This window comes from Thermobia domestica, chromosome 8, assembly GCF_964235325.1.
Source record: "Thermobia domestica chromosome 8, izTheDome1.hap1.1, whole genome shotgun sequence".
Lineage (NCBI taxonomy): Eukaryota > Metazoa > Arthropoda > Insecta > Zygentoma > Lepismatidae > Thermobia > Thermobia domestica.
The window spans coordinates 36,902,439-36,916,679 of NC_137461.1; the positions used below are offsets into that span (position 1 = coordinate 36,902,439).

The 14,241-nt window shown below is 33.9% G+C and overlaps 1 long non-coding RNA gene across 1 annotated transcript; it reads left to right on the forward strand.

Moving 5' to 3' along the window:
- The first annotated feature begins 9,433 nt into the window (after nt 1-9,433).
- On the forward strand, nt 9,434-13,926 carry LOC145691643 (uncharacterized). The gene is made up of 3 exons (XR_014132456.1): nt 9,434-9,464; nt 11,239-11,389; nt 13,773-13,926. It is a non-coding gene; the product is annotated as an uncharacterized LOC145691643 (long non-coding RNA).
- The last annotated feature ends 315 nt before the right edge of the window (nt 13,927-14,241 follow it).

The window sequence follows — 14,241 nt, forward strand, 5'->3', positions numbered from 1 at the left end:
GTTGCAAGCTGAAATAATTTAGAAAAGTCCAAAAAACGCTTATGATCCAAAGAGGAGAAGGTGATAAGTGGAAAAATCCCCTTGAACTTCTTTTCATTATTTTCAGCGTTTGAAACTTACAAGACGTGCAACCATGATCATTTCAATGAGTGGGAGGTTTGTCCGATTGTGTGGGAGTTTTGTCCATTTGTGTGGCGGTTGTGACAATTTATGCATGTGGGAGTTTTGTCCATTTATGTGTGGGAGTTTTGTCCATTTAGGTGGAGATTGTGACCGTTGCTATGTGTGGGTGTTTTGTTCATTTGTGTGGGAATTATGACCGATACTGTGGGCATTTTGACATTTCTTATGTGTGTGTGTGGAGGGGGGGGGGAGTTGGCTGTGGGAATTTGTTTTGTTCGATCAGTATAAAATTTTCATAATATGTTCTTTTACAGGATTCCATTCTGGGGCTAAAGCAACAGAGATAATACAATCAGCACACTGTGCAATTACACAATACGTCTGATGTATTAGAATATCTATAAAGTTGCTTAAATTGCAGTGTAACTATATATCTAAAAGTACATAAAGAATTAATAAAGATTCACTAATTGGCTAACTCTCTTCTTCTTATACGTATCAAAACATAATAAATTACCTTAACGATCTATTGTCTATTTCAATGATGTTCCACTGTGTTACTTATGAACAACATGCAGTTTGTTATCTTATACATATCTAGTGAGAAGAGGTTATTAATTAATTATAGAAGTATGGATAGAAGTAAAGAATGGACTTAGATGTAGTTAACGAAGACAGAATGACTTTGTAATGTGAGACTGTGAATATGTATTCATTTATATCATATGTATCATATTTATATCACATGTATATTTATATCATATATGATTGTAAAAATTAAATATTTCCTATATATCACAATAGAAGAAACAGTAACGTAAATAACAATTACGTCTTCATATCTACAGATACAGGTTTGGTGCGATTGAGACTTGAATTGAGATTTGAGATTGAAATTAACATGCCACCCTTAACGCTAAATATATCGTATTAAAAATTTTTATTTTTATTGGATCATCGGTTTTGCTATGCTGACGAGACATACAACCTTGTTATTATTCTTAAAGTTTGTCAAGACATATTGAAAACTCCCTCTCTTGTCCTCTTGAAAGGAAAAATTCTAAGAAACACTTGAAGCCTGCCGTCTCGTTTTTAATAAGGAATATATATAGCAAGTGTCATCTCCGTAACGTGGAATAGGCTATTCCCCTTTGGCTTTTTGAACCTCCTCTCCTCCATTAGGATGCACATTTTAATAAAAATGAAGTGGCCACAACCCACTAGAAGTAGGTGTTAACAATGTTCAGAAATTCATTTCAAGTGGTTCATCCATTCTTCGTTCAGCCAGGATAAACAACGTCTTTTTCATTTGTATAATAAATGTAAATATAAAATAATAGTAGTGGTGCTACACTGTATGGATAGCTTATCTTTTGATATAAAAATTAGTTTTTATTTTTAATATGATAATCTATAGATGAGCATTTTCCATGTTATGAAAAGTCTTACTGTGAATTTTGTCTGTAAGATTAATCACACATTAAATATAATCAAGAGCACTAGTAACAATCTGAGCTTGAATGCTGAAACATTGTTCACTTTAACTTTTCAAGATAGTTCTACGTATATTCCTAGATTTTATTAATAGAAAAACAGAACGGTATTTATACTTCTATAGCCCAAACCCATACTATTTGTTTGACAAAAGAGGAAAACAATTTGGAAACGTGAATCGTGTAAAATTTTAATCATGTATTTTTTATTTTTTCTATCGCGCTACCTGATCAATGGAAAAACAAAAGCAAGATGCTACGAAGAATCGAACATTGGATGTGAGTACTCCACAGGCCCGATGAGCCATAGAACACACAACCTGTTGCAGATCTCGTATGTTTTGTAAATAAGTGGCTTATACCTGTAATACTCAAGTTTGAAAAAATAATTTTACTTTATTCTTTTTATTAAGTTTATGATATTTCCACAATGTCTGGTGATAACTGAAAAAATAAAGTAAATTCATTTATTGATTTTGTTAGTTGTTGTCCCTTTGATACATTTAAAACATTAATTAAAAGTACACTTCATTCTCGTAGTAAGGAACAAAAGACACCATTGCGCGAGAAACACGCGTTTTTTGATCTGAAAAATAATACAGGTTCTGGCCACTATTTCCGGAGCACAGAGAACAGCTAGTGGTGATTGCTGATTTAGAAATTGCATTCCTGCAGCAGTTGTTTAGGTTATGTAAGTTGAGGTTATAACGACCTACCGATGGTAGTCGTCAACCTGGTTCGGCTTAGTAAGATATATAAATCTCGAGTGGTAGTAATCTTCAATAATCATATACTATCGTTCTCACCTTTTACATAAGAATGATAACGTCGATAAACAGTGCGAAAAATGGTTTATTAGATGATATATTTTAGAATATATTTTCCTTAACACTGTCATGCACAGAAACTTGCTGACTCGGTATCCATAAACATGTACATAGCAACAATTATCCCATAATAATATTTTTACATATATTAAAAACATTCTTCTTTTGTTATTATTAACTTAACATTCTATGAAGCATAGTGCATATGTATGAGCACTTTCTACATAAGGTACAGGTAATTATTACACTAACCAACGTATTTTGTTATATAAAATGTCGCCCGACAAATGGACTGAATATAAAAGTCATGAGTAAGCTTGGCTTTTATATTCAAGAACCACTGGTCCGATTACAATAGTGTTCTTACATGCATATGTCCATCACATTTTGATTGCACCTCATATATGTCTTCATTACATTTCATATATATATTTATAACAAGTATTACACTTCATCAATATTTATTTTCAATTACATTCATTATATTATTATTATTATATTTTCTTGTCAAAAATATCGTCGCTCATTTACTTAATCGTAGTAGGGTGCTAATTCAAACATCGTAAGGGACAAACATAAGTTATAAATAGTCAGGGCGCATTATATGTTAATCATTTTAGGTGATATTTTAAAAATAAACGTCAGATTAATAAGACATCACAACATAGAAGAATCTCATTCAAGATAGTTGTCGAATATTTAGTTTTATAGAATAGATCTTCTTCTTAACATAATCTTTGACAGTTAAGTTTTCAACACAAGTCAATCTAATATAAATAATCTTTGCTTCTAATCAATTAAGAATCGAATTATAATTCTTACATATATTAAAAACATTAACAAGAAAGAATAAAAATCATTTGAAAATTATCTTTTCAGTCTACCTAAAACTCTATTTAAGCACTTTCAAGTATTTATAAGAATCGTTTTCATTATTAATATTAACACATGAACTTAAAAATAAAAATTCACAAGAATCTATAACTGATATGAATTTAACCTAATTTCATTAACGGTAATCAGGTTACGTTCGTACTTGCATATGAATCTAATAAAGTACATTGTACTGCACAATCATTATTATGTCCCGTGTTACTGTTCTGTACAGGAATTACTTCAATACCTGTATTTGGATGTGAAGTGTCATCTCTTGATCTCCAATTATGTCTATCAATGTAGCTTGTATTTCTGTAATTTCGTCCTATATTTCGATTGTTTTTAAATCTATTTCGAGTATATGGTCTGGCATCAGGATTACCATGCTTAATTAGGTTAGGCGGATTCCCTGCATAACTTTGTCTATTTTGTTCATTTTGACTTCTAGAATTTACTCGGCTTAGGTTATGTTCCGTACCGTTCACACTTCGGATATTTAGATTCCGAACAGATACACGATGATCTGAATTATTCTTATTTTTACTCACTTCTGCTTGTTGATTCAAAGCATGGTATTGAGTTTCATAACATTGAACGAGCATTAACAAATGATTGAAACTGACACACTGTGTAGAAAACAAGATCTGTTGTAATTTAAATGGGAGCAAATTTCGAATGGATGCTATTATTCTAGATTCTGATTGCAATGGATTTACAACTTTTAATTCGTTGTAGCTATTTACAACAAACTCGACAACAGATTTGTGTAAACGAGGATTGAAGTGTTGATTTCTAAGGGTGGCATCTCTATTTGCCAGCAAAAAGTCATTTTCATAATTTGCGATCAATGCCGCTTTGAATTCCTCATATGTACTAATGTGATCACGTATTGCTTTAAACCATAAGGAACAAGGTGGGAGTAATACATGGGGTATTAATTTCATATATTGTGATTTATCTATACACATTATATTGCATTCGTCTTGGAATTTCTCTAAGAAAGAAGTGGCATTTTCATTACACTTACCACTGAATTTACTCATAGCTCGGATTTCACTCATCTTAACACTTAATTTTACCTTCTTTCTATCGTTCCGTGTACTTGTTGAGTGATAATTTCTATCCATGACGTGCTGTGTCGTCACACCATCTATGTTTCGCCCATCTGTACTCTTCGGATAATTTTCTTCCAATAGAATATCCTCATCAGACCTCGGCGAAGGTGAGTTCATCTCTGTTGAGTGAGGAAACTCCAAGCGATCACTACCCAAGTTATTACGGTAAATGTTGTCTTTAGACTGTAACGTTCTAATCTCTTCCTGTATAGTAGCTAATAATTGCGTATTCGCACGTATGTTGTTAGAATTGTTGATGACCTGGATCTTTTGCTGTTTAACGGAAGATTCTATTACTTCTAAATCTTTTTTTACAGCACTGATTTCTTGGTTTTGGTGATTGTGCTTTTCCTGACAATCATCGGATATTCTTTTTAACTTTTCCTCAAACTGTGAGGATATGTCATTCACCACCTGGACAATTGTCTGTTTCGTTTCATCTGATTTCTGTTCTATCCGTTCTATCCGTCTACTTAATTCTTCATATTGTTTATTATATTCGTCGAACTTCTGTTCCATGGTCTGGTTAGATTCGTTGAACTTCTGTTCCATGGTCTGGTTAGATTCGTTGAACTTCTGTTCCATGGTCTGGTTAGATTCGTTGAACTTCTGTTCCATGGTCTGGTTAGATTCGTTGAACTTCTGTTCCATGGTCTGCTTTAGCTCGGTAGACATCTGAATCAATTGTCGCTGTAAAGCGAACAAGATTCGGTCCTCCGATGACAATCCTGGTGTTACACTAGTTTCACCGTTGTCACTAATACTTGATTCATGCTGCATTGTTTCGTTGTCCATTTTTCTTATAATTACTTTACCACTTCGCAATATGGTCAAATTCGTATTCATTCACTTAATTATAAAAGTAAATTCACCCTTACTGTTGCTTCGGGACGTGAATTTACAGTCGATCCCGGGTGAGGTAAACCAAAATTTTTATAACGACCTACCGATGGTAGTCGTCAACCTGGTTCGGCTTAGTAAGATATATAAATCTCGAGTGGTAGTAATCTTCAATAATCATATACTATCGTTCTCACCTTTTACATAAGAATGATAACGTCGATAAACAGTGCGAAAAATGGTTTATTAGATGATATATTTTAGAATATATTTTCCTTAACACTGTCATGCACAGAAACTTGCTGACTCGGTATCCATAAACATGTACATAACAACAACTATCCCATAATAATATTTTTACATATATTAAAAACATTCTTCTTTTGTTATTATTAACTTAACATTCTATGAAGCATAGTGCATATGTATGAGCACTTTCTACCCAAGGTACAGGTAATTATTACACTATCCAACGTATTTTGTTATAAGGTTGACTATGATTGCTGCAATAATCTCTTAGAAGTTATTTCTTGAGTAGTTTTACGATGCATTTTGTCATATCTTGTCTGCAGTTTTTTGTGATTATGCTCTCTAATGTTTCACAATCCGTGTCTCTAAGACTTCTATTCCGCCTTTCGTTTATTATTACTCTTCTCAGATGTTGATTTGTTTTGAGGTTTGTAGGTACATTTGGACACATTTCTCACGATATACTTAACATACTGATGACATGCACCAACTAATTGTGTATCCCAAATTTAGTTCCCTTGAACCTCAGAGGTCTTCTATTCTATAAAATCACCATATGTCTAATTCAAAATATGATTGCTCTCTATCCCTCTGAGGTACCCTACAGGTAGACATGTAACTCACCACTCACAACGGACACGCGGTGCTCAAGCATTGTCAAATGTCGTACGTGCTGAAAATTAGTTTTTAATTTTTTGATTGTAAAACTGAAATTAAATCTTTAAGTTTTACGCCTCACGGTTATGCTGGTTAGGCTAAAGGAGACAGTGATGATGAGAGATGATTGAAACAGTGGAATGAAGAAAGTGGGAGGAAACGGAAGAACACCGAGAAAACCCCCGAACACGGTGTTTGTCCACCACAAAGTCCACACAGCGCGAGGTGGAATCAAACCGGGAACCCAAGCACTAGAGATGAATCTTCTACCGCTAAGCCACCGCGCACCCAAATCTTTGATTGTCATCTGTGATTAAATGACAAATAAAACTGAATATTCCATGGCCAACCACGATATGTTCAATGGCAACAAAAACCTCTGGTGCTTGGGGTTGCGTGTTCGATTCCAGCCCCGCCAAGTGGACTTTGTGCTGGACAAACACCGTGTACGTGGGTTTTCTCGGATTCTCCCGTTTCCTCCCACTTTCTGCATTCCACCATTTCATTCATTACTCTTCATCACCGTCTCCTTTAGCCAAACCGGCATAACCGTGGGACTTAAAGATTTCATTTCATTTTTCAATGCCAAAATAATTAACGTCATGTGGTAACATTAATAAGACATTAAAAGGGTAATGTCTGGACATTTTTCCAACATGTCTGTCCATCACAATATCGATCACAACAATAAGTTAATAAATATAATAAGAAACTAGATGTAAAACTGAAATGGATCAATCCATTTGAAGTGGTCCAGGTGGTGAAAATGCTTACTCAACCATATCCGAAAATTATAGAAATTAGACTGTGATGAACCTTGTGTATGAGAATGTCAATAACGTCATTTACGTTGTCGTATATACAAGTTTTCCTGAATCTTTGTTGTCGGTAGAGTGCCTATTTTTGCATTTGCAACCATGTACGAAACCTACAGTTGATCCGTCATACGTATCTGACGAACACCAAAGAAAAAGGACTGTTCAGAGGAGAGACAGAAGTACACGCTAAATATCTACCCTTGCTTCTAAATAAATATGAAGAGTTGCAGACTAATACATGAAATCTCTAGAAAAAGTACAGAAAATTACAATTTTAAAGGGACTGTATTTTGGAATGGCATAAAGTGATTGGTTCAAAACTTTTGTGCTGAATACTATAGAATTGACAGAGTCCGCACAAATATTCACCGCTTTAATGCTACTGGCACCGTAGATTTATAGAGGCCGAAAGTTGAAATTTGTGATCTTGATGCCATTTTGGATCATAATATCTGAGAACGACAAAATGCTAAAAATTGCAGCTTAGGCCACAAAGTAATTCTGTATGTAAATAAAGTATTGCAGAAAAATCAGAACTAATATTACATGGAGAAAAAAAGTGAGGACGTGGTAGAATAGCGGAGAAAGCACGTAAGTGACGATGGTCGTAGCCCGGGAAAATTTAAATGTCGCAAACTTTTGCACAACTGAACATAAATAAAAGCGGGCCTAATTGCTAACCCGTGTTTTTTTTTTGTTTTTTTTTTAGATTTAGCATAAACCGTATCCAAATATTTAGATGAACCCCTCACTTGTGTCATTCCAAAATACATACTCTTTAAAAGTGTAATTTTCTGGACTTTGTCCGGTGATTTCACGTACTGGTTTGCAGCCCTGCATATTTATTTAGTAGCAAGTGTATATATTCTCCGTGTACCTCAGTTTCTCCTCTAAATATTCGTTTTTGTTTAGTATTCGTCTCATTCGTACGTCTGAGCTACTGTAGTTTCCATAAACGCTTGCAAATGCAAAATGATAAATTAACTAAAAAAAAAATATTTCAGCGGCAGTTGTATGTTGTAGTAGTATTCGTATTGAAACAAGATTAAATATTAATGTGAGTAATTTGTATTTACTAAATGACAAGAAAGGTCAGATTTCCGTTTTAGAGGGTTATTAAACGTTTCAGAAGGTGTTTAGAAATCAAGAAATAATAGGTATTGCTTACCAATTATACTTGCTACAATTATTCTGTAGATCTGTACAATCGTCGGTATAGTCGGTGATATAGTAATTGGTAGTGTACCCATATCTTATTTTGGCATAGATACTTACGTAAGTAAATGAAGATATATAACAGCTCTTTTACGTATTACTTCAAAGTAATTTCTGTTTTACTCTTTAACACAGTTATTGATACGTAAGTGTCAATTAAGGTCTAACTTAGTCATATAGTTATTGGCAGCCAATACTTTTTGAAAACATGTGCTAAGTAACTAAAACACAACAAATTACTTTGCTTTACATAGTTGATTATTATTCACCAAAACTATTAGAAACAATAGGAGAATGATAGTGTTTCAAAGAAACCACTTCCTGTTCTTAGCGAAGGAATAAAAATTACAATCGAAATTTAAAATTTACAAAGAGGTTCCACTTCTATCCACTATATCAAGCGAAATGAAAAATCATTGCTGAAAGGAACGAAGAAAAATTCTGCGGTGACTCTCACACTTGGCACATGCTTAAGCTAAATAATATAGTTATTCTTCCTTATTAAAAGAGAGAAAAAGGAAAGAAGTGTAAAAAACTAATTGAGTTACAAGTGTGTGACTTCCTCTACTTCTTCTACTACTAATAATAATGGAGATTAATTGTACTCTTCTAACTGCAATATTGAATATTCTCTCAAATCCTTTGTCGTTTCTTTGTTAATTATATATAATCTAGCTAGAAACAATCATTTCGAAGTACTGTTTCTTAGTTAGTTTACGCTAAACGGTAACTTGGATACAAAAACCATTATAAAATGATCATAGAATCCACATCTTTAGTAATTGTGATTTAACCAATGCTAATAAGTTCAGGTTCATTTACTTTATAATTAATTATTGATAACCATTTGCAATGTTTCCCTTTCTACAGGGTTTAACAAGAGTAACATAAAATAACTAGATAACGGAAATGTCAATACAAATAACACTTTACACGGTTGAAATACCAGCATAACACTAACAAGAATTGTTTCTTTGCATGGTATATTTTTGTTCACGTTTTCCACTTCCGAAGTAGTTTCAAAATTAAGCTAGTAACAGACAAAGTGAAATGAAGCATGGAATGACTTTGTATTGTTTAATTATACATATCGATGCATTATCTTTCTCCACCATTTAACTGACAAGTAATTTGTACATTAAGAATAGATCAATCCAAGGTTAGATTCAACTATAAAAGACTCACACTCTCCCAAATATTTAACACTTATTCCCTGTGTTTGGAAACCAAACTACTAGGATGATCGGAAAGGTAAAGTGTTCATGTAATACTGTTATTTTTCAATGTAACATTTTCTTTTTTCATTTCTTTTACAAAATCCTATATGTGGATGTTGCCATATAAATTAAGAACAAAATTTAGACACTGGTGTATATTTTATAGCAGAGGCCAAAGACTACTATGTGATCACTGCATATAACGCGAAAGGCCTAAACGATAACGTCGCAACGAAGACGATAATTTCAGTCAGACCTTACATGACCTAGATTCGTACACATCCAAACTGATCAGTACAATTGATCCAAAAGCTTTACGACTGTGAGATATTTATTTATTCTGTTACAATTATGTGTCGTAGATTTTGCAAAGCGAACCTTTAGGCATATTTCAGGAAACTGCTGACGTTTAATATACATTTAATATAGCAATTTATAGAGTTTGAAATGTAAAAAAAATCTGATATACATTTTGGGACGTAATTGTAATTATTTATATAGAGAGTATATAAAAGAAATAAAAATAGTGATTTTATAGTACTAAAAGATCTGTTGAGAACGCTTTAATTACAGAGCAGTATTACTGCAGTTCGAAGCATTCTTAGAGTTTGAATACGGTCTTACAGGTTACATTCATTTGAAATTACCGCATACTTTCCAACTACGCGAATCCAATATTGAAATCCAAAGTAATAGATCACGAAGGCTGCTTTAAGAGGAAAGGGCGGTGGAGACGGATTCTATTTTTGTGTTGCTAAAGCCATTCAAAAAACATTTCTCGCAATGTGTTATAATAATCCTTATCTATTCATATTAATACTGTGTCGAATGCTTCGTCCGGCACACAAGTAAGGAAGGAGGTGAAATATAGTTTTGGAACATAAAAAATTTAATAGAAAATATTTATTAATATTGTTTAACGTGTTTCCTTTACTATTTGCCGACAGACAACGTTATCGTCGGTTAAATTTCTTGATTCTGTGTATGTGGGAGTGGAAACTAGAATGATTCTCCGTATATTGATGGTGTCGACGAGGCCCAAAGGTTTTGTTTGGAAGTTATCTAACATAGCAACAATTATATCCATTTTGGTATAAAGTCTATCCAGACTTAACACTTATTGTCAATTTAAACATTAATACGTGATCCTGCCATTTACAGAAAAAAGTAATTTAAATTCCTTTCTAAATTACTTATAGATAAAAGCATTTGAATTTTATTATTATATATTTTTTTTTAAATAATTAATAGGTACAATACTGTCGTCTGAAAGCAAAAGGAAGTATCTGCATATTTGTTTGAAATAGAGTGAACAATACGGAACTCTGATCAATATAACAGAAACTTGTTATTTTTCAAAATCAGTTTTACGTCAGATAAGTCTTTGAACCTTTTTGAGAATCTTAAATTATGGCATCAAAAATATATGAACAGTTACTCACCTAATTACAGAAATGTCAAAGTATCTATCTTTCTTTCTCTCCATATATAGAATGAAGATGGACAGATACACATTTAATATTTTTGTTTCGTTCCATTTTGTTAAGTGGGCCTTGCAGTGCACCAAAATCATGTGCATGGGTTTTCTTGATGCTCTTTTGTTCCCTATGACACTTTTCAATCCACCATTTCATTTCTTCTCATCATCACTGACTTCTATAGCAGACACAACATAACTGTGATACCTAAACCTTAAGATTTCATATTTGTTTGATTTTGTTAATTTTAAATAAGTTGTTCGAATACTACCATAATTTTTTTTGCAGGATCAACGTTTAATCCTTTCATATACAATCTTCTTCCCACAGGTAGTTCTCACTTTGGCAGCAGTGTTTGTATGCATTGCTGTAGCCTACCCTCAACGATCTCCAATTCCTCTTCAACAGAGGCCAGTCTCTGCAAAGGAAAGTGACGACCTCAAAGGAGATAATACTTTCGGATTTGGATACCATTATTGGGGTGAGTAACGATAGTATTTATGTTTTGAACTAATATTTCAAGATTTCAAAACAGTTAATGGTGTTTAAAGTTTTGGTTCTAAACAACAAGTATCGACAACATTTTTTCTTCTGACGGTCCTGTATATAGCCATATATGGTATTCAATGATAAATAGCGCTACAATTTATGCTAGGAATACACTACTGGTTATATGGGGCAAGTTAATGTATCTATTTAGTACTTCTTAACAGTGAATTTCTTCACCAAATAATTATGAGAGCATAAACCATTTAGAACACTTCAATGTATGCTGCGAATATTTAGAAAGCTTTTAGATTCTACTATACAGTTGTTTGTATTTTTGGTTCGCAGAGTATAATTTTACACTGACAAGCAAGCAGTTTTGTTTTATAACCCTTAGTTCAAAGACCAATAAAATATGCACAATTTCTAATTCATATTCATGTTTTCTTTTAATTTGATACTATATGTTTTCGTTTTTAATATCATCTAGGTAATACAAACGATTCACTAGTTTTGTTTTCTCCTTCCTAATTCTCTATCTAATAGAAACTGCTTCGTTGTTAACTTCTGTCATTAAACTAATATGTTAGTCTTCATGAATATTGTTTCCATTATATATTTTTCATGACATTCTGCAGAAGGTTTCTTAGTGAACATGTAATAATGATTTCATTAATTGGTTTATACATTCATATTTGGTCTAGGAATTAATTCGTGCGGTTGGTACGCACACATTGAAGCTGTAGTACAAACACAAAATACATAAATACCTTAAGAAAAATATTGTCCATCGCTAGCCACCACTTTCGCCCATCTGTCAGGCAATGTACGGATTCCGTGGCGAAAGAAGTCCTCATCCTTGGAAGCGATCCAGTCAGAGACCCATGTTTCGATATCTTCTGAAGAAGTAAACCGCTGTCCAATCAAATCGTTGTTCAAGCAATCGAACAAGTAGTAGTCCGAAGGAGCAACGTCTGGTGAATACGGCGGGTGGGATAAAACTTCCCATCCGACATTTTCTAAATAGGTTTTGACCGGTTTTGCGACATGTGGGCGAGCGTTATCATGTTGAACAATAAGTTTATCATGTCTGTTCTCCCATTCTGGTCGTGTTCTGGCCAGAGCTTGCTTCAAACGCATTAATTGTCGTCGATAACGTTCTCCATTCATAGTTTCACCCGGTTGCACCAGCTCATAGTACACCACACCTTTCATATCCCACCATATGCACAGCATAACCTTTGCACAGTGAATATCTCGTTTTGATTGTGATGGACCTGGTTCACCTGGTTTCACCCAGGCCTTTTTTCGTTTAGGGTTCTCGTAATGGATCCACTTCTCATCACCCGTAATAATTCGATGCAGAAACCAATTTCTGCTCTGTCGTTGAAGCAGCAATTCGCAAATGGTTTTTCGTCTTTCAACGTCTCTGTCTTTCAATTCATGTGGAACCCAATGTGACATCTTTTGAATCATTCCCATGGCTTTCAAGCGTTTGGAGACTGTTGTTTGATCAACGCCTAATGCTGCTGCAAGTTGTTCCTGCGTTTGACACGAATCCTGCTCGAGCAATGCTGTCAATTCTTCGTCTTGAAATTTTTTTGGCTGTCCAGCTCGCTCTTGGTCTGCCAAGCCGAAATCACCACTTCTAAACCGTGCAAACCACTTCTGACACGTTCGCTCAGCTAGTGCATGGTCACCATACACTTCCACCAAAATACGATGACTTTCAGTCGCATTTTTCTGCATGTTAAAGTAATGCAGCAGGACACCCCGCAAAAACACTTTATCAGGCACAAATTGCGCCATGTTCACTTAACTACAAACTGGTGTTGTTGACGCTTTAATCCACTGCCCTATTCTACGAACGATACGCGATGACAGGGGTTTGCAACACATGTGTGGATACACGGAACTGTGGGACGCTCCGTTCGTTGCGCCATCTCTTGTCCACCCGCACGAATTAATTCCTAGACCAAATATATCAAGAATTCCTATCTTCAATGTATTATATCGGTACATTTAAGATATGAATTCTTATGAATAAGAATATATAGACAGAAAATATTTCCTAAAATTTTGTCGAATTTCTTCTTTCTCTTTGAAAAAAAAAATTAGATTTTGTAAATTTTAGAAGCAAGTAAGAAAATTTTGCATTCATATCTCCAAGTTTTCTTAGATAACGCTCCTGCTGGTTTGTTATACGTTGTCCTCTTGTAGACACAGTTCTAAAATGATACAAAGTTTTACTGGTAATAGATAAATACATACATGAAATAACACATTAAATTGTTTCCATACATCGCACATTCGCCAAAATGAGAAATATGTTTTGTCCAAACAATATCAAATTTTAATAAAATATCTTCTCTTTACAGGATTCCCATTCTGGGGCTAAACCAACACAAAGAATACAATCAGCACACTGTGCAGTTAAACAATCCGTCTGATAGTCTGACGTGTTTAAATATCTATAAAGTTACTTGAATTGTAGTGCAACTATATTTCTATGTAGAAGTAGATGAAGAATTAATAAAGGACCATTAATTGGCTAATTGTCTTTCTCTTATACGGAAAGAAACATAATACAATACCTTAACGATTCATTGCCGATTTCAATGATCCTCCGCTTTGTTACTTACGAACAACATGCGGTTTGTTTTATCTTAGACATATCTACTGAGAATGGTTTATTAATTCAAATAGATCCTGTGAATCACGCAATGAATAGACTGTGATGTAGTTGACAAAGGCAAAATTAATTTCTCTGTGTGAGGCTGTGAATATGTATTCATTTATATCATATTAACCCGGGACAGGTAGCGTACGTAAAATTTACGTGTAGGT